The following is a 24,131-nucleotide window of genomic DNA, read 5'->3' as shown; positions in this document are numbered from 1 at the left end:
AAAAGCAGTGGGAGATTAATATTGCCCTTTGGGCTTGTGTGCCAGTCCTGAGCGTGCCATCTCTCTCTCAAATAGTGGGCCATAGAAAGCCTATTTTTTTTTTTTATTGGTTTTATAAATTCTCCCTGAAAAAAAAAAAAACAGTGGGAGATTAATATTGCCCTTTGGGCTTGTGTGCCAGTCCTGAGCGTGCCATCTCTCTCTCAAATAGTGGGCCATAGAAAGCCTATTTATTTTTTTTTTATTGGTTTTATAAATTCTCCCTGAAAAAAAAAAAACAGTGGGAGATTAATATTGCCCTTTGGGCTTGTGTGCCAGTTCTGAGCGTGCCATCTCTCTGTCAAATAGTGGGCCATAGAAAGCCTATTTTTTTTTTATTGGTTTTATAAATTCTCCCTGCAAAAAAAAAATAAAAATAGTGGAAGATTAATATTGCCCTTTGGGCTTGTGTGCCAGTCCTGAGCGTGCCATCTCTCTCTCTCAGATAGTGGGCCATAGAAAGCCTATTTGTTTTTGTTTTTTTATTTGTTTTCTAAATTCTTCCTTAAAAAATCATTTTTTGGGGGGTTTCTAAATTCTCCCTGAAAAAATAAAAAAAACAGTGGGAGATTAATATTGGCCTTTCTGCTTGTGTGCCAGTCCTGACTCCTGGGTGTGCCATCTCTCTCTCTCTCAGATAGTGGGCCATAGAAAGCCTATTTGTTTTTGTTTTTTATTTGGTTTCTAAATTCTCTCTGAAAAAAATTACTTTTTTTAATTTGTTTTCTAAATTCTTCTTTAAAAAAATCATTTTTTTGGGGGGGGGTTTCTAAATTCTCCCTGAAAAAATAAAAACAAACAGTGGGAGATTAATATTGACATTTGTGCTTGAGTGACAGTCCTGCGTGTGTGGCATCTCTCTCATTTGGTGCCCCCAAAAACAGAGTGTGTAACATTGTGCCTGCTTTTCCTTGCGGTCTCACCCACCTGTAAAGGGGTATCTAAATCATACTGAAGTTATAGCTCACCGTGTAAGTTGTTTGACAGCAACAAATACCGTTAGTTTGGTTACGTTTTTAAAACAATGAGGAAGTCTGGTGGAAGAGGTCGTGGCCGGGGGCGTTCATTGTCAGCTGGTAATGAGGGTAGTGGTAGTGGTGGAGCATCAGGTGGTCGTGGGAAAAAAAATATTGCACCTAAGTCTGGAGCTGTGGAGCCAGGTTCGTCGTCTGGCTACACAAGGCCTCGAACGCTCCCTTTTCTGGGAGTAGGAAAACCGCTTTTAAAGCCGGAGCAGCAAGAGCAAGTTTTGGCTTACCTTGCTGACTCAGCCTCTAGCTCTTTTGCCTCCTCTATTGAAACTGGTAAATGTAAAAGCAGCGCGTCGTTAGTGGATGTTCACGGTCAGGGACAAGTTGCTTCCTTGTCCTCTTCAGCAAAAACAACAACAGAGAAGGATGCAGCAGGCGACACAACGGGTTACTCCATGGAGCTCTTTACACATACCGTCCCTGGCTTAGAAAGTGAAGCAGTTAACAGGCCATGCCCATTACAAGTTGAATCTGACATGGAGTGCACTGATGCACAGCCACAGCCAGACTACTATGCTGGTCCTTTGACTCAGACCACAACATTGCCCTCGCAGGGTACTGATCCAGAATCAGACCCTGATGAGACTATATTGCCCCGTCACGAACGCTCTACCACCGACTTACATGGTGACACAGACGAAGTTGCGCACGAGCTAGAAGAGGAGGTTATAGATGACCCAGTTGTTGACCCCGATTGGCAGCCATTGGGGGAACAGGGTGCAGGTGGCAGTAGTTCTGAAGCGGAGGAGGAGGGGCCGCAGCAGGCATCAACATCGCAACAGGTTCCATCTGCCGGGCCCGTATCTGGCCCAAAACGCGTGGCAAAGTCAAAACCTGTTGGAGGACAGCGTGGCCATCCGGTTAAAGCTCAGTCTGCAATGCCTGAAAAGGTATCCGATGCTAGAAAGTGTGCAGTCTGGCATTTTTTTAAACAACATCCAATTGATCAGCGCAAAGTCATCTGTCAAAAATGTTCAACTACCTTAAGCAGAGGTCAGAATCTGAAAAGTCTCAATACAAGTTGCATGCATAGACATTTAACCACCATGCATTTGCAAGCCTGGACTAACTACCAAACGTTCCTTAAGGTTGTAGCACCCTCGGCCAATGAAGCTAGTCAGCAACGCAACATCCCTTCCGGTAGTGGAGGGCCACCATTTTCCGCACCACCTGCAGTATCTGTGCAGGTTTCTTTGCCAGGCCAAAGCAGTCAGGGTCAGGGAATCACCAGTTTCGTAGTAGGAAACACTACATCTAGGGCACCGGCGGCAACAATACCATCTCCCACCGTCTCTCAGTCTGCCATGTCTACCGGCACCCCCGCTAGTTCCACGATCTCCAGCTCTCCAGTCGAGCTCACCCTACATGAGACTATGGTTAGAAAAAGGAAGTACTTAGCCTCGCATCCGCATACACAGGGTTTGAACGCCCACATAGCTAGACTAATCTCGTTGGAGATGATGCCCTACCGGTTAGTTGAAAGCGAAGCTTTCAAAGCCCTGATGGACTACGCTGTACCACGCTACGAGCTACCCAGTCGACACTTCTTTTCCAGAAAAGCCATCCCAGCCCTCCACCAGCATGTTAAAGAGCGCATCGTCCATGCACTCAGGCAATCTGTGAGCACAAAGGTGCACCTGACAACAGATGCATGGACCAGTAGGCATGGCCAGGGACGTTAAGTGTCCATCACGGCACACTGGGTGAATGTTGTGGATGCAGGGTCCACAGGGGACAGCAATTTTGGGACAGTTCTGCCTAGCCCACGGTCTAGGAAACAGTTGGCTGTAGCCGTTCGCACCCCCTCCTCCTCCTCCTCGTCCTCCTGCAGAAGCGAGAGCTCGTACACAGACCGCAGTTGCACAACCACTCCATCCGCAGCTGCCACTGTTGCACACCAGGTCTCCCATTATGGGGCAGCTACTGGCAAGCGTCAGCAGGCTGTATTGGCTATGAAGTGTTTGGGCGACAACAGACACACCGCGGAAGTTCTGTCCGAGTTCTTGCAGAAAGAAACGCAGTCGTGGCTGGGCACTGTAGATCTTGAGGCAGGCAAGGTAGTGAGTGATAACGGAAGGAATTTCATGGCTGCCATCTCCCTTTTCCAACTGAAACACATTCCTTGCCTGGCTCACACCTTAAACCTGGTGGTGCAGTGCTTCCTGAAAAGTTATCCGGGGTTTTCCGACCTGCTCCTCAAAGTGCGCGGACTTTGCTCGCATATCCGCCGTTCGCCCGTACACTCCAGCCGTATGCAGACCTATCAGCGGTCTTTGAACCTTCCCCAGCATCGCCTAATCATATACGTTGCAACAAGGTGGAATTCAATACTGCACATGCTTCAGAGACTGTGCGAACAGAGGCGGGCTGTTATGTTTTTGTGGGAGGATACACATACACGGGCAGGCAGTAGGATGGCAGACATGGAGTTGTCAGGTGTGCAGTGGTCGAAGATACAAGACATGTGTCAAGTCCTTCAGTGTTTTGAGGAATGCACACGGCTGGTAAGCGCTCGGATATGTCCCATATGCCAATGGAGTTAGACACTGTTCCTTATTTGTAAAGAAGCTCTGTGACATTATACAAGGCGCCTGCGCACTGAGAAGGCTATCAGAAAGTGGTGCATGCGCATTTAAATGTACGCTGGCTTTAGTGCTTATCAAGAAATAGCCAGTATGCCAAGGAAACAGAGCGATGTGGCGTGTGAGCGCTGCAGAATTCGATTATTAACACTTATCAACATAATGACGTGGTATGTCTACAGCGAAGCGCCAACTTACCAACGGCACAGGCACACTATGGTACTTGGCAAAAAGTGGTGTCTGGTCCACGCTATAGCGGTGGACACACCTCCTTGCAACAGGAAGTCGCATGACGTCTACCTACGTAGTGCAGGAGGTTGTTTGCGTTCCAGGATTGGAACGCACAGCGCATCCACATGTATCTGTTCCATCTAGTCTCTTAACTTTGAGAATATGACACTACATAAAGATCCTATAGAGCCGTGGAACTTGGGAATAGACCATGGCAATGGACACTTGAAGTAAATCATTTATTATAAGAGACTTATATCGGTATTACATCCGGTGCATTATGGGAGAATGGGTGTGCTCTGAATGGGGACAGGGATTGGACCTTTCCACTTCAAGGTGGGATATTTAAAAAGGCCCTACGTGGGTCCAGACAGGTCTTTCCTCTCATCATGACACCTCATATCCATTGATTAGCTGGCTCTGCTTTGTGTGCCTCCTGATGAACCGTATAAACCCCAACTGTGTTTATTGATTTTTTCATTTGTTTTTTTATAGCCACGAATTGTATATCCATTTGCTCTTTTGCACTCAATGTGGCAAATTGATTATGTATAAACTGTGTTGAAAGGCTAGTCATATGGCCCCTTGGTTTTGGCTTGCAGGTCTTAGGCTACGTTCACATTTGCGGTGTGCGCCGCAGTGTCGTCGCCGCAACGCACGACGCAATGAAAATGCATGCAAAACGCATGGTTTTTTAACGCATGCGTTCAATGCATGCGTCTCAAAACGCTGCGTTTTTTTTAAAAAACCTTTGCGTTTTCCTAAATTGATGTCATTCTTCAAAAAAAAAAAACATTGTGTCTAGACACTAGATAAAGACCACCAATGGATAGAAGAGGGTGGGTGTAATGTTATTGTGTATATATACCCCGGCAGAGATGAATTCCTCCCATTTTGCTTGTACAGCATCATGATGGAGCGTCCCATGGAGAGTATGTACATGGATATGGAGGTGGATTTTTCCTTGGCTAATGCCTATGCTATCGCCTATTATCATCAAAGGAAAAGGGATATACGGAGAAGGAGTCATCGTCGCTTTTGGCTACACCCTATTGTGGAAGTCCGGGAGAGCCGTGGAGCGTACCATTGCTTGTTTGGCAAGCTTAATGACAGCCTGGAAAAATACTTTGAATATACCAGGATGTCTTGAGACAGCTTCCGATATCTTCTGCGTCTTGTGGAAGGAGCCATTACCAGGCAGAACACGCAGCTCCGGAGATCAATTTCCGCCGAGGAACGTCTGCTGGTTACTCTACGGTACGTAGCTCTTTCAATGACTGTGATGTTTTCTTCCCTTTTATTTTTCCTTTTTTTTTAACATGTTTTTGGTTTTGTATGGTCAATGTATGTAAAAAAATTTAAAATTACAATGTACTGTAATGTAATTTCTTTATTTTTCTTCTTGACAGTTTCCTGGCTACTGGAGAGACCTTGAGATCCCTGCATTTTCAATTCAGGATTGGAGTTTCCACTCTTTCTGGAATTATTTCCAACACATGCTGTGCTTTGTGGGACAATCTCCGTGCTGAATTTTTGCCCGTCCCTACCAGTGAAATATGGGAGGCCAACGCCAAGAAATTTGAGCAAGTGTGTTCTTTCCCTAACTGTATAGGAGCTGTGGATGGGAAGCACATTCGGATTACAAAGCCTGCAAGAAGTGCATCTCTCTTTTTCAATTATAAAAAATACTTCTCCACCGTGCTCATGGCAGTTGCAGGTGCGGACTGCAGGTTTGTCGCCGTGGACATTGGAGCGTTTGGCCTTGCAAATGACTCACGAACATTTAAGGAGTCGGATATGGGCCAAAAATTATATGGGAACAATTTTAATTTCCCCCAGCCACGACCTCTTCCCAACACAGAAGGCCCGGCAATGCCATTTGTTGTGGTTGGGGATGAGGCATTTCAAATGTGTGCCAACCTTCTGAAACCCTACTCCAGTCGTGGCTTGGACCACACAAAAAGTATTTTCAATTACAGACTGTCCAGAACCAGAAGAACTGTGGAGTGCGCCTTTGGCATCCTTGTCTCCAAATGGCGTATATTGGGATCCGCCATTGATCTGAAAATTGAGACAGTGGATGAGGTGGTAAAGGCTTGTGTGGTTCTCCACAATTATATTATGGCCAAAGAGAGACTGGACGTGGAACTCGATGAACCAATACCAAACCCATTGCCCGAATACCAAGATCATCCTCTGAGGACAAGTGTTGAAATTGCACAGATGAGGGATCGATTTGCTTCCTATTTTGTTTCAGATGTTGGCCGTGTGGCATGGCAAGATACAATGGTGTAGTGTTTTTGTACTTTTTTCTGGTTGCTACAACACTAAATACTAGAGTTGAGCGACCTTGACCTTTTTAGAGTCGAGCCGGGTTTCGCGAAACCTGACTATCTCAAAAGTCGGGTCGAGTGAAATCGGCCGATTATGACGTAAAGTCGGGATCGACCGAAACACGAAACCCAATGCAAGTCAATGGGGCAGCATAGTCGGCAGTGAGTGGGGGCCAGGAAAACACCTAGAGTGCCCATTTTAATGTCAAAACCATCCATTCTTCTTAATGAAGCTTGTCAAGCGTAATTTACCTTATAATAATTGGAAGGCATTTGAAATTGGGGGTCATTTGGCTAAAGTTGTGGTGGGTAGGGCTGGTTCAAGTAATTAGTGGGCCCAGGAAATCTGGACCACGTCACGGCAGTGGAGCAGGGAGAGGTAAGTATTTCAACTTTGCAAGTGCTGTGAACCTGAGCAAGCAGGGGGGGCCCACTCGTTGGCATTGGCACTGGCACAGGGCCCCTCAAAGTACAGCGGTGTGTTTGCATGGCGGGGGCGCCTCCCACCGGCAGCAACACTTTTGCGTACTATGAGAGGCCCTGTGCCAGTGACGTCGCCAACTAGTATTCCTCCCCCCACCTGATGAAGGAACCTGCACTTTCATCTGCACCTTCCTCTTTGTCCCCGTGTAAGGTGGTATGGTATGCGGGAAGAGCAACCTGACTTTCAGCAGGGTCACAATGTTGTTGTGTAGCGTGCACGGGGAATGTTGCGTTATGGGTCAATGTACCAGCAGACTCATCTATCACTGGCTGGGCAATGGGCAGGATGAGGAGGAAACACAGATATAGGCCCAAAGAATAAAGTTGGCTAAATGCAGTTCAAAATTGGTAACACAGGAATAACCAGGGGGCATTGCAGTGGAGGACAACTGGAATGAGAGGCTGACACAGAGAGTAGGCCCAAATCAGTAAGTAGTCGAAATGCAGTTCAAAATTGGCAACCGTAGTAAACAGGCGGCACAGCTTTGTTCAGTGGAGGAGAACAGCAAGGAGTGGCAGACACCGATAGTAGGCCCCAACCCAACTAGTAGGCCAAATGCAGTCTAACATTAACAACTACTTAACGAGCGCCTGAAAACGGAATTTCAGGACAGGAAACCAGGAGAACAGCAAGGAGTGGCAGACACCGATAGTAGGCCCCAAACCAACTAGTACGCCAAATGCAGTTGTTCCGTTTAACCACAATTTAATGAGAGCCTGAAGATAGAAGTTCAGGAAAGGCAACCTGGAGAACACCTTGGAGTGGAACACACCATCTCTCTCCACCCCATACCCAATTTGTAGGCCTAATGCAGCCTACTTTCCGACAACTACTAAACGAGAGCCGGAAGATCGAAGCTCTGGAAAGGCAACCTGGAGAACACCTTGGAGTGGAACACACCATCTCTCTCCACCCCATACCCAATTTGTAGGCCTAATGCAGCCTACTTTCCGTCAACTACTAAACGAGAGCCGGAAGATCGAAGCTCTGGAAAGGCAACCTGGAGAACACCTTGGAGTGGAACACACCATCTCTCTACACCCCATACCCAATTTGTAGGCCTAATGCAGTGTAGTTTCCAAGAACTACTAAACGAGAGCTGGAAGATCGAAGCTCAGGAAAGGCAACCTGGAGAACACCTTGGAGTGGAACACACCATCTCTCTACACCCCATACCCAATTTGTAGGCCTAATGCAGTGTAGTTTCCAAGAACTACTAAACGAGAGCCGGAAGATCGAAGCTCAGGAAAGGCAACCTGGAGAACACTTTGGAGTGGAACACACCATCTCTCTACACCCCATACCCAATTTGTAGGCCTAATGCAGTGTAGTTTCCAAGAACTACTAAACGAGAGCCGGAAGATCGAAGCTCAGGAAAGGCAACCTGGAGAACACCTTGGAGTGTAACAAACCCTCTCTCTACACCATGGAAGGGCTGATTCTTAGGAAGGAAGGCTGTCGGAAAGAAGCAGGGCGCGTCCGAGGGTGATTATATTCTTATTAGGTATATACTCACCCTCGGACGCGCCCTGCTTCTTTATTTGTAATGAATGTTTATTTGCACTGTGGTTTTGACTTACTCTATTTTTTTGGTAAATAATGATTTTATTATTTTCATTGTTTTGCATCTTCTTGGCAATAATAAAAAGAAGACGCGACAGGACAACACTCGGTGGATGCCATATCTGTGTTTTAAATTGAAAAAACCTTTCAGTTAACTACTTGCAGGAGAAAGTAATTGTAGCTGGTGGCCATTTTTAGTACTGTACCAGATTTTTGTTGTATGTGTTTGTTTGTAATGTTAAAATGTCTGCATTTGATATCTCTCCAGTATTTTCTTTTTTATAAGCAAAATACTTATTTTTATATTTTCTGATGTTGGTTCCAGGGGTACACGGGCAGCAGTGGTGTGGTCAGTGGAGGCCTAGTGGAAGGAGTGACCGCAGACAGGCATCGAAGGCCTAAAATAATAACACATGGCTGTAGGCAATTTTAAATTGGTTCCAGGGGTACACGGGCAGCAGTGGTGTGGTCAGTGGAGGCATATTGTAAGGAGTGACCGCAGACAGGCATCGAAGGCCTAAAATAATAACACATGGCTGTAGGCAATTTTAAATTGGTTCCAGGGGTACACGGGCAGCAGTGGTGTGGTCAGTGGAGGCATATTGTAAGGAGTGACCGCAGACAGGCATCGAAGGCCTAAAATAATAACACATGGCTGTAGGCAATTTTAAATTGGTTCCAGGGGTACACGGGCAGCAGTGGCCTGGTCAGTGTAGTAGTAGTGGAAAGAATGGACCGCAGACAGGCATCGAAGGCCTAAAATGAAAAAATTGGGCTGGCTGTAGGCAATTTTAAATTGGTTCCAGGGGTACACGGGCAGCAGTGGTGTGGTCAGTGGAGGCATAGTGGAAGGAGTGACCGCAGACAGGCTTCGAAGGCCTAACATAACAAAAATGTCAATACAATGGTATTGTCAGTGGCAGGCATTGAAGGATGTCAGCGCATAGACTAAACATTGGTGGAGCTGTGAGATAATTTTGCAAGTGGTAGAGCACTGTTTGAGCTGGGGGGGGGGGAACTGTCTTGTGGCCGGCGGTACAGGCCCAGGGCCCCTCATATTACAACGGTGTGTCTGACGTTGGGTGCGCACCACCACCGCCAGAGACACTTTATTGTACTAGGAGGGACCCAGTGGCAGTGCCGTCGACCAAAAGCGGGCACACCCACCTCTTCAGACAAACAGCACTCTCACGGGTGCTGTCGCCAAGTGTCGATACCACGGCCCCGTGTGGGGAGTTTGGCCATTTAGTGAGGTGTAAACATGTCGTATGCTGGACAATCAGGTGCAGAAAATTACGAGATTGGAAAAGGCATTCAGAATAGTCCACAGGCAAGACCTTTTCATAGGAAAGCTAGGTGTCGGCCGGGCAAGGTGGGGCAAAAGATTTCGAAATCCAGTTGTGGTTCATTTTAATGAAGGTTAGATCATCTACATTTTGGGTAGCCAGACGAGTCCTTTTTTCTGTTAGTATTGAACTTGCAGCACTGAATACTCTTTCTGATAGGACACTAGCTGCCGGACAAGCAAGCTCCTGCAATGCATATTCTGCCAATTCTGGCCAGGTGTCTAATTTTGATGCCCAGTAATCAAATTGGAATGACGGTTGAGGGAGAACATCGATAAGGGATGAAAAATAGTTTGTAACCATACTGGACAAATGTTGTCTCCTGTCACTTTGAATTGATGCTGCAGTACCTGTCCTGTCTGCGGTCATAGCAAAATCACTCCACAACCTGGTCAGAAAACCCCTCTGGCCAACGCCACTTCTGATTTCTGCCCCTCTAACTCCTCTGGTCTGCTGGCCCCTGCAGCTCGTGTGAGAACGATCACGGGCGCTGTGTGCAGGGAATGCCAGAAGCAAACGGTCAACAAGAGTTGATTGTTTGGTTGCTAATATTAGTTCCAAGTTCTCATGTGGCATTATATTTTGCAATTTGCCTTTATAGCGAGGATCAAGGAGGCAGGCCAACCAGTAATCGTCATCGTTCATCATTTTAGTTATGCGTGTGTCCCTTTTGAGGATACGTAAGGCATAATCCGCCATGTGGGCCAAAGTTCCAGTTCTCAAATCTGCGGTTGTGCTTGGTTGAGGGGCAGTTTCAGGCAAATCCATGTCACTTGTGTCCCTCCAAAAACCAGAACCCGGCCTTGCCGCGCCACCAATTTCCAGTGGCCCCGGAAAAGCTTCCTCATTAAAAATATAATCATCCCCATCATCCTCCTCGTCCTCCTCCTCCTCTTCGCCCGCTAACTCGTCCTGTACACTGCCCTGGCCAGACAATGGCTGACTGTCATCAAGGCTTTCCTCTTCCTCAGCTGCAGACGCCTGATCCTTTATGTGCGTCAAACTTTGCATCAGCAGACGCATTAGGGGGATGCTCATGCTTATTATGGCGTTGTCTGCACTAACCAGCCGTGTTCATTCCTCAAAACACTGAAGGACTTGACACATGTCTTGAATCTTCGACCACTGCACACCTGACAACTCCATGTCTGCCATCCTACTGCCTGCCCGTGTATGTGTATCCTCCCACAAAAACATAACAGCCCGCCTCTGTTCGCACAGTCTCTGAAGCATGTGCAGTGTTGAGTTCCACCTTGTTGCAATGTCTATGATTAGGCGATGCTGGAGAAGGTTCAAAGAACGCTGATAGGTCTGCATACGGCTGGAGTGTACGGGCGAACGGCGGATATGTGAGCAAAGTCCACGCACTTTGAGGAGCAGGTCGGATAACCCCGGATAACTTTTTCATTAAGCACTGCACCACCAGGTTTAAGGTGTGAGCCAGGCAAGGAATGTGTTTCAGTTGGGAAAGGGAGATGGCAGCCATGAAATTCCTTCCGTTATCACTCACTACCTTGCCTGCCTCAAGATCTACAGTGCCCAGCCACGACTGCATTTCTTTCTGCAAGAACTCGGACAGAACTTCCGCGGTGTGTCTGTTGTCGCCCAAACACTTCATAGCCAATACAGCCTGCTGACGTTTGCCAGTAGCTGCCCCATAATGGGAGACCTGGTGTGCAACAGTGGCAGCTGCGGATGGAGTGGTTGTGCGACTGCGGTCTGTGGACGAGCTCTCGCTTCTGCAGGAGGACGAAGAGGAGGAGGAGGGGGTGCGAACGGCTACAGCCAACTGTTTCCTAGACCGTGGGCTAGGCAGAACTGTCCCAAACTTGCTGTCCCCTGTGGACCCTGCATCCACCACATTTACCCAGTGTGCCGTGATGGACACGTAACGTCCCTGGCCATGCCTACTGGTCCATGCATCTGTTGTCAGGTGCACCTTTGTGCTCACAGATTGCCTGAGTGCATGGACGATGCGCTCTTTAACATGCTGGTGGAGGGCTGGGATGGCTTTTCTGGAAAAAAAGTGTCGACTGGGTAGCTCGTAGCGTGGTACAGCGTAGTCCATCAGGGCTTTGAAAGCTTCGCTTTCAACTAACCGGTAGGGCATCATCTCTAACGAGATTAGTCTAGCTATGTGGGCGTTCAAACCCTGTGTACGCGGATGCGAGGCTAAGTACTTCCTTTTTCTAACCATAGTCTCATGTAGGGTGAGCTGGACTGGAGAGCTGGAGATCGTGGAACTAGCGGGGGTGCCGGTGGACATGGCAGACTGAGAGACGGTGGGAGATGGTATTGTTGCCGCCGGTGCCCTAGATGCAGTGTTTCCTACTACAAAACTGGTGATTCCCTGACCCTGACTGCTTTGGCCTGGCAAAGAAACCTGCACAGATACTGCAGGTGGTGCGGAAAATGGTGGCCCTACACTGCCGGAAGGGATGTTGCGTTGCTGACTAGCTTCATTGGCCGAGGGTGCTACAACCTTAAGGGACGTTTGGTAGTGAGTCCAGGCTTGCAAATGCATGGTGGTTAAATGTCTATGCATGCAACTTGTATTGAGACTTTTCAGATTCTGTCCTCTGCTTAAGGTAGTTGAACATTTTTGACAGATGACTTTGCGCTGATCAATTGGATGTTGTTTAAAAAAATGCCAGACTGCACTCTTTCTAGCATCGGACACCTTTTCAGGCATTGCAGACTGAGCTTTAACCGGATGGCCACGCTGTCCTCCAACAGGTTTTGGCTTTGCCACGCGTTTTGGGCAAGATGCGGGCCCGGCAGATGGAACCTGTTGCGATGTTGATGCCTGCTGTGGCCCCTCCTCCTCCGCTTCAGAACTGCTGCCGCCTGCACCCTGTTCCCCCAATGGCTGCCAATCGGGGTCAAGAACTGGGTCATCTATTACCTCTTCTTGTAGCTCGTGTGCAACTTCGTCTGTGTCACCGTGTCGGTCGGTGGTATAGCGTTCGTGATGGGGCAACATAGTCTCATCAGGGTCTGATTCTTGATCATTACCCTGCGAGGGCAATGTTGTGGTCTGAGTCAAAGGACCAGCATTTTAGTCTGGCTGTGGCTGTGCATCAGTGCACTCCATGTCAGATTCAACTTGTAATGGGCATGGACTGTTAACTGCTTCACTTTCTAACCCAGGGACGGTATGTGTAAAGAGCTCCATGGAGTAACCCGTTGTGTCGCCTGCTGCATTCTTCTCTGTTGTTGTTTTTGCTGAAGAGGACAAGGAAGCGACTTGTCCCTGACCGTGAACATCCACTAACGACGCGCTGCTTTGACATTTACCAGTTTCACGAGAGGAGGCAAAAGAGCTAGAGGCTGAGTCAGCAAGATAAGCCAAAACTTGCTCTTGCTGCTCCGGCTTTAAAAGCGGTTTTCCTACTCCCAGAAAAGGGAGCGTTCGAGGCCTTGTGTAGCCAGACGACGAACCTGGCTCCACAGCTCCAGACTTAGGTGCAATATTTTTTTTCCCACGACCAGCTGATGCTCCACCACTACCACTACCCTCATTACCAGCTGACAATGAACGCCCCCGGCCACGACCTCTTCCACCAGACTTCCTCATTGTTTTAAAAACGTAAACAAACTAACGGTATTTGTTGCTGTCACACAAATTACACGGTGAGCTATAACTTCAGTATGATTTAGCTACCCCTTTACAGGTGAGTGAGACCACAACGAAAATTAGGCACAATGTTACACACTCTGTTGTTGGTGGCAACAAATGAGAGAGATGCCACACACGCAGGACTGTCACTGAAGCACAAATGTAAATATTAATCTCCCACTGATTTGATTTTTTTTTTTTTTTCATGGAGACTTTAGGAAAAAAAATAATAGAATAAAATGATTTTTTCAGGAAGAATTTAGAAACCAAATAAAATAAAATGATTTTTTCAGGGAGAATTTAGAAAACAAATAAAACAAAAAAAGGCTTTCTATGGCCCACTGAGTGAGAGATGACGCACACAGGAGTCAGGAGTGGCACACAAGCCCAGAGGCCAATATTTATCTCCCACTGATTGATGTAGTGATTTTTTCAGGTAGATTTTGGAACCCAAATCAAGCTAAAAAAATAATAGGCTTTCTATGGCCCACAATTGGAGAGAGAGAGAGAGATGGCACACAAGGAGAAAGACTGGTACACAAGGCACACAGGAGTCAAGACTGGCACACAAGCAGAAAGGCCAATATTAATCTCCCACTGTTTTTTTTTTTTTTTTTTTTTTTCAGGGAGACTTTAGGAAAAAAAAATAATAGAATAAAATGATTTTTTCAGGAAGAATTTAGAAACCAAATAAAATAAAATTATTTTTTCAGTGAGAATTTAGAAAACAAATAAAACAAAAAAAGCCTTTCTATGGCCCACTGAGTGAGAGATGACGCACACAGGAGTCAGGAGTGGCACACAAGCCCAGAGGCCAATATTTATCTCCCACTGATTGATGTAGTGATTTTTTCAGGTAGATTTTGGAACCCAAATCAAGCTAAAAAAATAATAGGCTTTCTATGGCCCACAATTGGAGAGAGAGAGAGAGAGATGGCACACCCAGGAGTCAAGACTGGCACACAAGCAGAAAGGCCAATATTAATCTCCCACTGATTGATTTATTGATTTTTTCAGGTAGAATTTAGAACCCAAATAAAGCAAAAAAAAAAAAAAAGGGCTTTCTATGGCCCACTGAGTGAGTGATGATGCACACAGGAGTCAGGAGTGGCACACAAGCCCTGAGGCCAATATTTTTCTCCCACTGATTGATGTAGTGATTTTTTCAGGTACAAACACAAAAAAATACCGCGCTATAACCGCCCCTCTAAGGAGGCTACTAGTGCATGAATACCCTATTGGTATATGTAAGACCAACTGGCTGCGGGCCCAAAGTGAAAGTGAAAGTACAAATAAAGTGCACGCTTATATTACGCCCCTAATTGGCACCTGGTTCCACAGCACAATCTAGCTCCAACAGTATTAATATTTACTCACATCTACCTGCTTAAGGGTAGAGAATTACCTACTTCAGCCGCAGGGTTGATGAGGCTGGCGTGCAGGGGTCCCGTGGCGTTCCTATACAGCGGGTGGGGCGGAAGAAATGCTTTGGCCGCAGGGTGGATGTGACCGGCGTGCAGGGTTGCTGCGCCGCTCCGGATCAGCGGGTAGGACGGAGGAGGTGTGGGCAGTGCAGAGCCAGAGGCGCCCCGGCCGGTAGCGATACTGGATGCACGCAAGAAACAGGACGGTGGCCGATACCAGTCGGCCGCTCGACCTGGCAGTGACGTCACTAGCTATGGAAGCAGCGAAGGGTCAGTTTCAACCAACGCGTTTCGAGGTGGGACGCACCTCTTTGTCAGGGTTACGGACCCTTCCCTGTGAAGCCACATATATTGATGTAAACTAATTACCTCCGCCCCCTCACCTTAACCCTTTGCAAGCCTGATCGGCAATATACCGATAGGTTAATCAGGCTTGCAAAGGGTTAAGGTGAGCGGAGCAGCAACCCTGCACGCCGGTCACATCCACCCTGCGGCCAAAGCATTTCTTCCGCCCCACCCGCTGTATAGGAACGCCACGGGACCCCTGCACGCCAGCCTCATCAACCCTGCGGCTGAAGTAGGTAATTCTCTACCCTTAAGCAGGCAGATGTGAGTAAATATTAATACTGTTGGAGCTAGATTGTGCTGTGGAACCAGGTGCCAATTAGGGGCGTAATATAAGCGTGCACTTTATTTGTACTTTCACTTTCACTTTGGGCCCGCAGCCAGTTGGTCTTACATATACCAATAGGGTATTCATGCACTAGTAGCCTCCTTAGAGGGGCGGTTATAGCGCGGTATTTTTTTGTGTTTGTTCATTGCTATTTAGTTTATTGACAGAGGTCGGCACAACCCCTGCCTAAGTACCAGCTGCTTTCCTGTAATTTTTATTTATTTGTTCTTTCCCTCTCTCCTCTTGGATTCATAGTAGTGCAGCGCCAGTGTGGTCATTGGTTGAGTAGATTTTTTCAGGTAGATTTTAGAACCAAAATCAAGCAAAAAAATAAATAGGCTTTCTATGGCCCACTGACTGAGAGATGGCACACACAGGAGTCAAGAGTGGCACACAAGCCCTGAGGCCAATATTTTTCTCCCACTGATTGATGTAGTGATTTTTTCAGGTAGATTTTATAACCCAAATCAAGCAAAAAAATAAATAGGCTTTCTATGGCCCACTGACTGAGAGATGGCACACACAGGGATGGTACTCTAGCAGAAATGCCAATCTTAATCTCCCACAAAAAAAAAAACAAAAAAAAAACAAAGTGTCCTACAATTACTATCTCCCTGCAGTAATCTCAGCCAGGTATGGCAGGCAGCAATAAGGAGTGGACTGATGCACAAATTAAATAAAAAGTGTGGACAAACAAAAAAGATAGCTGTGCAGAAAGGAAGGAACAAGAGGATTTGTGCTTTGAAAAAAGCAGTTGGTTTGCACAGCGGCGTACACACAGCAATGCAGCTATCAGGGAGCCTTGTAGGGCAGCCCAATGAGCTACAGCGCTGAGAAAAAAAAAAAAATGTAGCTTCCACTGTCCCTGCACACCGAAGGTGGTGTTGGGCAGTGGAAATCGCTACAGCACAAGCGGTTTGGTGGTTAATGGACCCTGCCTAACGCTATCCCTGCTTCTGACGAAGCGGCAGCAACCTCTCCCTAAGCTCAGATCAGCAGCAGTAAGATGGCGGTCGGCGGGAACGCCCCTTTATAGCCCCTGTGACGCCGCAGACAGCAAGCCAATCACTGCAATGCCCTTCTCTAAGATGGTGGGGACCAGGACCTATGTCATCACGCTGCCCACACTCTGCGTTTACCTTCATTGGCTGAGAAATGGCGCTTTTCGCGTCATTGAAACGCGACTTTGGCGCGAAAGTCGCGTACCGCATGGCCGACCCCGCACAGGGGTCGGATCGGGTTTCATGAAACCCGACTTTGCCAAAAGTCGGCGACTTTTGAAAATGAACGACCCGTTTCGCTCAACCCTACTAAATACCTTTACTGTACCTGTATTAAAAATATAATATAATGATAATAAAAGATTACTACAGTAGTATGTGCAATAAATGTCGTCAGTGTAGGTGGGTTATGTAATTTCCAATTTGGCATCTACCTATACTTCATTAATGTTTGTGTTTTGACTATACTTGCTACCCTTTTTTTATAATGTTTTTGTTTAATAAAAAATGTATTAAATTTTTCAACACTTCTCCAAAGTACATTTTTCTACCAACTGCGTTAAACGGTGTACTGCCCAAAATGTACTCTGGTGATCACCAGCTCCCAAATGGTCTGCAAAACCCCCACACTTTGGTTCACATGGCCGTGTGTTCAATTGTTGATCGAACATGATCAGCTCCCACCTTTGCAAACTGTTAGGATTCCAGACTAGTTTCATGTGGAACATGGCTTCATTGAGCGCGTTGGCTGATCATTAGTGTTGAGCGATACTGTCCGATACTTGAAAGTATCGGTATCGGATAGTATCGGCCAATACCCGAAAAATATCGGATATCGCCGATACCGATATCCGATACCAATACAAGTCAATGGGACATCAAGTATCGGAAGGTATTCTCATGGTTCCCAGGGTCTGAAGGAGAGGAAACTCTCCTTCAGGCCCTGGGATCCATAGGGATGTGTAAAATAAAGAATTAAAATAAAAAATATTGATATGCTCACTAGGGTTGAGCGAAACGGGTCGAAAATATTCAAAAGTCGCCGACTTTTGGCAAGGTCGGGTTTCATGAAACCCGACCCGACCCCTGTGTGGGGTCGGCCATGAAGTCGGCGATCTTTTGAATCTAGAATTGGAATTCCGATACCGATTCCCGATATGTTTAAGATATCGGGAATTGGTATCGGAATTCAGATTTAAGTGTAAAATAAAGAATTAAAATAAAAAATATCGCAATACTTACCCTCTGACGCGCCCTGGTACTTACCGGGAACCTTCCTTCCTTAGAATCAGCCTTCCAGGACCTTGCGGTGACGTCGCGGTGACGTCGCGGCTTGTGATTGGCCGCGCGGCCGCCCATGTGACCGCTCGCGCGACCAATCACAAGCCTCGACGTCACCGCGGCGTCACCGAAGGTCCTGGAAGGGCTGATTCTTAGGAAGGAAGGCTGCCGGAAAGAAGCAGGGCGCGTCCGAGGGTGAGTATATACCTAATAGGAATATACTCACCCTCGGACGCGCCCTGCTTCTTTCCGGCAGCCTTCCTTCCTAAGAATCAGCCCTTCCAGGACCTTCGGTGACGTCGCGGTGACGTCGCGGCTTGTGATTGGTCGCGCGAGCGGTCACATGGGCGGCCGCGCGGCCAATCACAAGCCGCGACGTCACCGCAAGGTCCTGGAAGGCTGATTCTAAGGAAGGAAGGTTCCCGGTTAGTACCAGGGCGCGTCAGAGGGTAAGTATTGCGATATTTTTTATTTTAATTCTTTATTTTACACTAAAATATGGATCGCAGGGCCTGAAGGAGAGTTTCCGCTCCTTCAGACCCTGGGAACCATGGAAACCCAATGCACTGCATTGGGTTTCAGGTTTCGGCCGACCCCGACCCCACTTTTTTATAGGATCGGCCGATTTCACTCGACTCGTTTCGTGAAACCCGACCCGATCCTATAAAAGTAAAGGTCGCTCAACCCTAATGCTCACCTCTCCGGCGGCCCCTGGACATCACGCTGGTAACCGGCCGGCTTCTTTGTTTAAAAGCACCTTCAGGACCTGCGAATGACGTCGCAGCTTCTGATTGGTCGGGTGCCGCCCATGTGACCGGCACGCGACCAATCAGAAGTCGCGACGTCATTCTCATTCACAAAACTCCTAATTCTAGGAATTAAGGACCTGCGAATGACGTCGCGGCTTCTGATTGGTCGCGTGCCGTTCACATGGGCGGCATGCGTCCAATCAGAAGCCGTGACGTCATTCGCAGGTCCTGAAGGCGCTCATTTTAAACAAAGAAGCCGGCCGGTTACCAGCGTGATGTCCAGGGGCCGCCGGAGAGGTGAGCATATCAATATTTTTTATTTTAATTCTTTATTTTACACATCCCTATTGATCCGATACCGATACCCAATACCACAAAAGTATCGGTATCGGAATGCTCAACACTACTGATCATACATTTTCACCCGCCGCAGCTGCATGTGCCGCAGCAGTGTGACTGGCAACACACCATGGCGAGGCCAACAAAAAGGTTTCAGTCGTGCATGGGTTGTGCCACTCACACAGCCTTGGAACATGCTGTTGCAGTGCCTGAAAAAAAGCAGATCATCAACCGCACACCAGGAAGACGGGTGCAGATGCAAGTATTTGGAACGTGTTCAGCTTGCCAACGAGGGAGCCGATCTTGTTTGGCACACGGAGACACGGTCCGCAAAAAAACAATGGCATCTGAAATGATGCATTGATTTTAATGGATCTACATGTGTCAGTGTCTCCGGTACGTGAGGAAACTGTCACCTCACGTACTGGAGACACTGACGTGTGAAACAGGCCAAATAAGTGTTTGTCAACACCTCATACAGCAATGAGAGACACCCAAAAAAAAGGCAAAATAAAAATTGTTAAATTTGTATCTTACATTGCATATATATGAGGTGTTTGGAACACAAGATATGTGTAGACGGCGCACGGTGTGAATTGCGGAGAAGTATACTGCCCAATAAAAACACAAATTGTTGGAAAAGTTTAAAGTTTTATTTGGGGAAACAGGAAAAAAGGTGGGAAATAAAACTATGGGGTATCAACCTCAGCTACCATGGGTGAGTGGTAAGTCTCTGATTTGGAGTGGGGAGAGGAAGAGGAGGAGGATGTGGAGGCATATTCCAAAAGGCTAGAGGGCAAATCAAAGCCCTCAATGTACGCTGGCGACGAGACAGCAACCTCTGTAGGGAGGGAGGAGGCAAAACAAGTCTAACACTTGTTCTCGACTGGCTCTGGCTGCTCCTGCTCCGGCTCGACCCCAGCCGAGATCTGGGTGTTTGTGTTGGAGCAGCCTGAGCATAAGATGATGATGAACTGGTAGTCTTCCTCCTCTTTTTTTGTCTCATTGCACCTTCCACAGCATGACGGGTACTGGAGGTTGAGGGCCTGGCAGGAGCAGGAGTCGGCGTCGCGATGTCACGGTGTCTGTGGTGTCATCCCTCCGCACGCGGACCTTGGTTGGATGGCTGGAGCGGCTCTGCAGCAGGAGTCGGAGTCATGCTAGCCAGCGATGGTACTATGGGCATTGTAGTCGCTGACTGCATTCTCCGAGCCTGCTGCAGAGCCCTCACGTAGGCAGTGTTGCAGGCGTGCATCACCGAAATCTGGAGTTCTGGCGTAAGGTGATCCACCATGCCCTTAGCAATGGTTCTAAAAAAAATGTTTGGCCGGCCTCGAGAGCTCGGATTCCATTTTTTCAAGGCGCCGGTCGATATTGGACAGAGCAGTGTCCATTCTATCGCCCAGCGCCTTGAAACAATTCTGGAACACCGTGCCCAAATGCAAAAATTCGGGCATTAGCGGCCTGTCCGAGGCCCGCTGATGCTGACGGGAATACCCGAAAGAAGGAGCGCCAGAGGCCTCGGACAGGGGAACACCTGATGGACCGGCTGCCGGATCACCAGAAAGTGAATTGAAGTGTTAAGTCTAAAGAACCAGCATTGTTGAATTGCAGTGGTGAGCCTGAAGAACCTGGAGTGGAGAATTGCAGTGATGAGGCTAAACAATACCTGGCAGTGGAGAATTGCAGTGTTGAGGCTGAAGAACCGGGAGTGAAGAATTGCAGTGTTGAGGATGAAGAACATGCATTAGTGAATTGCAGTGGTGAGCCTGAAGAATCTGGAGTGGAAATTTGAAGTGTTGATTCTAAAGAACACCTGGCAGTGGAGAATTGCAGCTTTGAGGCTGAAGAACCAAAAGTGAAGAATTGCATTGTTTAAGCAGCTGACTAATACCTACAGTTCCCATTATTGGGAACTGGGTCTCCTATACTGTTTGGCTATGCGGTAAATGGAAGGCCTGCCCTGCCCCAAAGTTACATGCACCCCAATCACCCTTGGAACAGACATCCTGTATGGCCACATGAAACCAAAGTTCCCATTATTATGAATTTGGCAGTTCAAAACTGTTTGCTTATGCATTGAATGCAAGGCCTGCCCTGCACCAAAGTTACACACAGACCAACAACCCTTTGAACAGACATCATGGATGGCCACATGAAAACAAAATTCCCATTATTAGGAATTTTGTACTGCCATACTATTAGAATGCAAGGCATGCCTTGCACCAAAATAACACGCAACCCAATAAGCCTTGGAAGAGATGTAGAGGTGGGCCTCCTGAAAACAATGTTCCCATTATAATGAAGTGGGTCTCCCATAGTGTTTGCCTATGCAGTGAATGCAAGGCTTGCAAAAAATTAGGGGGCACTCCAATGCCCCGTGAAAGATGTGGAGGATGGCCTAATAAAGAAATATTCCTATTATAAAAGGAGTGGGTCTACTATACTTGTAATGTCCAAGCACTAAGTGTGTGGGCTGACAAAAATTTCCCCCTGGGGGTACACTTTTTTGCAATTTAATTAGTTACCGACATCATAAACATCCTTGCCAAAACTTTTGAGTGACTGTAGTGCAGCGCCCCAAAGTCCTGGTTCGTTGCAGTAATGTTATTCTTCCACAAGGGGGAGTGATGTTACGTCTGAAGGCAATGAAGGAGATCTTCTGTCCAGGTATCACAACCACTAAACACACTTCACACTCCAGTCCGCCAGGGGGAGCCATGCTTCTATTAGGGCGCTCCTCACACTTGGGTAAAATTGGTGGGTTGGTTAGGAAGTCGGACAGAAGCTGACTGGAGGGAGAAGGAGATAGTCAGTGAGTCCCGACCGAGTTTGGCAGAGGCTGGCTGGGGTGGGTACCAGCCAGCTCCAGACTGCTGCCTACGGCAGAGGAAGGTACACGGAGCTGCGCCTGCCCCACGTGCGGCAGCATCCTAAGAAAGGACACGAAAGGAATTGTGTTGCAGTGAGTGAGCAACGAAGTCATAGCAACAGGAGTGAAACATCAGAGGGAGACCAGCTAGAAGCAAGCTTCCTCCTTCTGAAGCACATGACCGGTAGCCAGAACACCGAGGGAGTAAAGAGCTCTATGCCGTTACTTCAGAGACTGGCAGGACAGTTAATTCCACGTTAGCTGCCCGACCATTTACCCAGGAGGCAGGGTGGCAACTTGTGGGGGCTGGGGCGCCACTAGGGTCCCTATAAAAAGCCTCAGGCCACCAGTCATACGGGTTTGTCCTATCAATCAGGGGACAGAGAGAAGAGACTTAACATCTACAATAGTTGTGAGGACCTTACCGAGTTGCTCAGCAGGGAGGTACTACAACGCCCAGGCGCTAGAGGAAGGCTATTGAATTCCACCTGGATAAGGGGACTCTGGATTTGCCTTCAGACCGGCCGGACTCTGATTACCCTGTGGTCCCTATTCTGGACTGTGGATGCTGAAGGCTTCAGTAAAGGTAAAGAGACTGCAACCTTACATCATCCACCATCCACACTCTGGGAAGCCCTGGGGACATACTTCACCTGTGGGAAGGTATACCATCTAGCTGCCATAACATCACCCCAGCGGACCCCTAAGCAGCGTCAGTCAACCTGACTGAATACCACAGGTGGCATCATGAACATTATCCCTTTAAAGACCTTTCCCCCACCATTTCATCAACGGACCTCCCAAGGGCCACGGACCGGGTCAGCCACCGTGACATCCCCACCGAGAACTGAAGGGCCCGGATCCGAGTACCCCACGGCGGCGCGCCAGTAGCTTCACAGAACATGTTCACCCTGGTGTTCTATTGGGGGTGGAGGATGAGGATGAGGAGAAGGAGGACGATAACACCAAATAGCCAAAATCATGAAGCATATACCCATGTGTGGGTGTGAAGAGATGCATGGGAATACACCTCCCAAAAAAAGACACTGTATTGGAGGTTATGTTTCACTGTTATTCGGTGGTGTAGAGAAGTCAGGCCTAATCCAGCCCTTGTTCATTTTTATAAGAGTCAGCCTGTCAGCATTTTCAGTTGACAGGTGGATTAGCTTATCAGTTATAATTCCACCTGTGGCACTAAAAACCCGCTCTGACAAAACGCTAGCGGCAGGGCAGGCCGGGACCTCCGATGCGTAGAGAGCCAGTTCATGCCACGTGTCCAGCTTGGATACCCAATAATTAAAAGGCACAGGGGAATCACAAAGGATGTTGGTATGGTCAGCAATGTACTCTCTCAACATCTTCCAAAACATTGCACTCCTTGTGACAGTACACCTTGCCTCTGTGCCAGGGCGATGGGAGGGTCTGAGAAAACACAGACAGATCAGGTGTCTGACAGAGAAACCACAATGTTCAATATGTGGCCTGTATTTTTGTATTTTTTACCCCATAATACTGTATAGAATGACGGTAGCAGACAGCAAATACAGTGGAATGGAGGCCTGATATGCTCAAATTTGTAGCCCACACATAGATCTGGTGTTTGACAGATTCCAGACTGTTAAATATATAGCCTGTATTTTTAAATTTTTACCCCAAAGTAGTCTATTGAACTAGGGTAAGACAGCCAAAAAAAAAAGGGGAATGTAGCCCTGAAATGCCACAATTTGTAGCCCACAGATAGATCAGGCGTCTGACGAGATACCACTAGGGTTGAGCGAAACGGATTGTTCATTTTCAAAAGTCGCCGACTTTTGGCAAAGTCGGGTTTCATGAAACCCGACCTGACCCCTGTGTGGGGTCGGCCATGCGGTACGCGACTTTCGCGCCAAAGTCGCGTTTCAATGACGCGAAAAGCGCCATTTCTCAGCCAATGAAGGTAAACGCAGAGTGTGGGCAGCGTGATGACATAGGTCCTGGTCCCCACCATCTTAGAGAAGGGCATTGCAGTGATTGGCTTGCTGTCTGCGGCATCACAGGGGCTATAAAGAGGCGTTCCCGCCGACCGCCATCTTACTGCTGCTGATCTGAGCATAGGGAGAGGTTGCTGCCGCTTCGTCAGAAGCAGGGATAGCGTTAGGCAGGGTCCATTAACCCCCAAACCGCTTGTGCTGTAGCGATTTCCACTGTCCAACACCACCTTTTGTTTGCAGGGACAGTGGAAGCTACATTTTTTTTTCCTCAGCGCTGTAGCTCATTGGGCTGCCCTAGAAGGCTCCCTGATTGCTGCATTGCTGTGTGTACGCCGCTGTGCAAACCAACTGCTTTTTTCAAAGCACAAATCCTGTTGTTCCTTCCTTTCTGCACAGCTATCTTTTTTGTTTGTCCACACTTTTTATTTAATTTGTGCAGCAGTCCACTCCTTATTGCTGCCTGCCATACCTGGCTGAGATTACTGCACGGAGATAGTAATTGTAGGACAGTCCCTGTGTGTTTTTTTTTTTTTTAATTCACCCTAAAAAAAAAAGCTGTGGGAGATAAAGATTGGCATTTCTGCTCGAGTGCCA

This window comes from Ranitomeya imitator, chromosome 6, assembly GCF_032444005.1.
Source record: "Ranitomeya imitator isolate aRanImi1 chromosome 6, aRanImi1.pri, whole genome shotgun sequence".
NCBI classification, from domain to species: domain Eukaryota; kingdom Metazoa; phylum Chordata; class Amphibia; order Anura; family Dendrobatidae; genus Ranitomeya; species Ranitomeya imitator.
Note: the sequence above shows the minus strand (reverse complement) of the source record.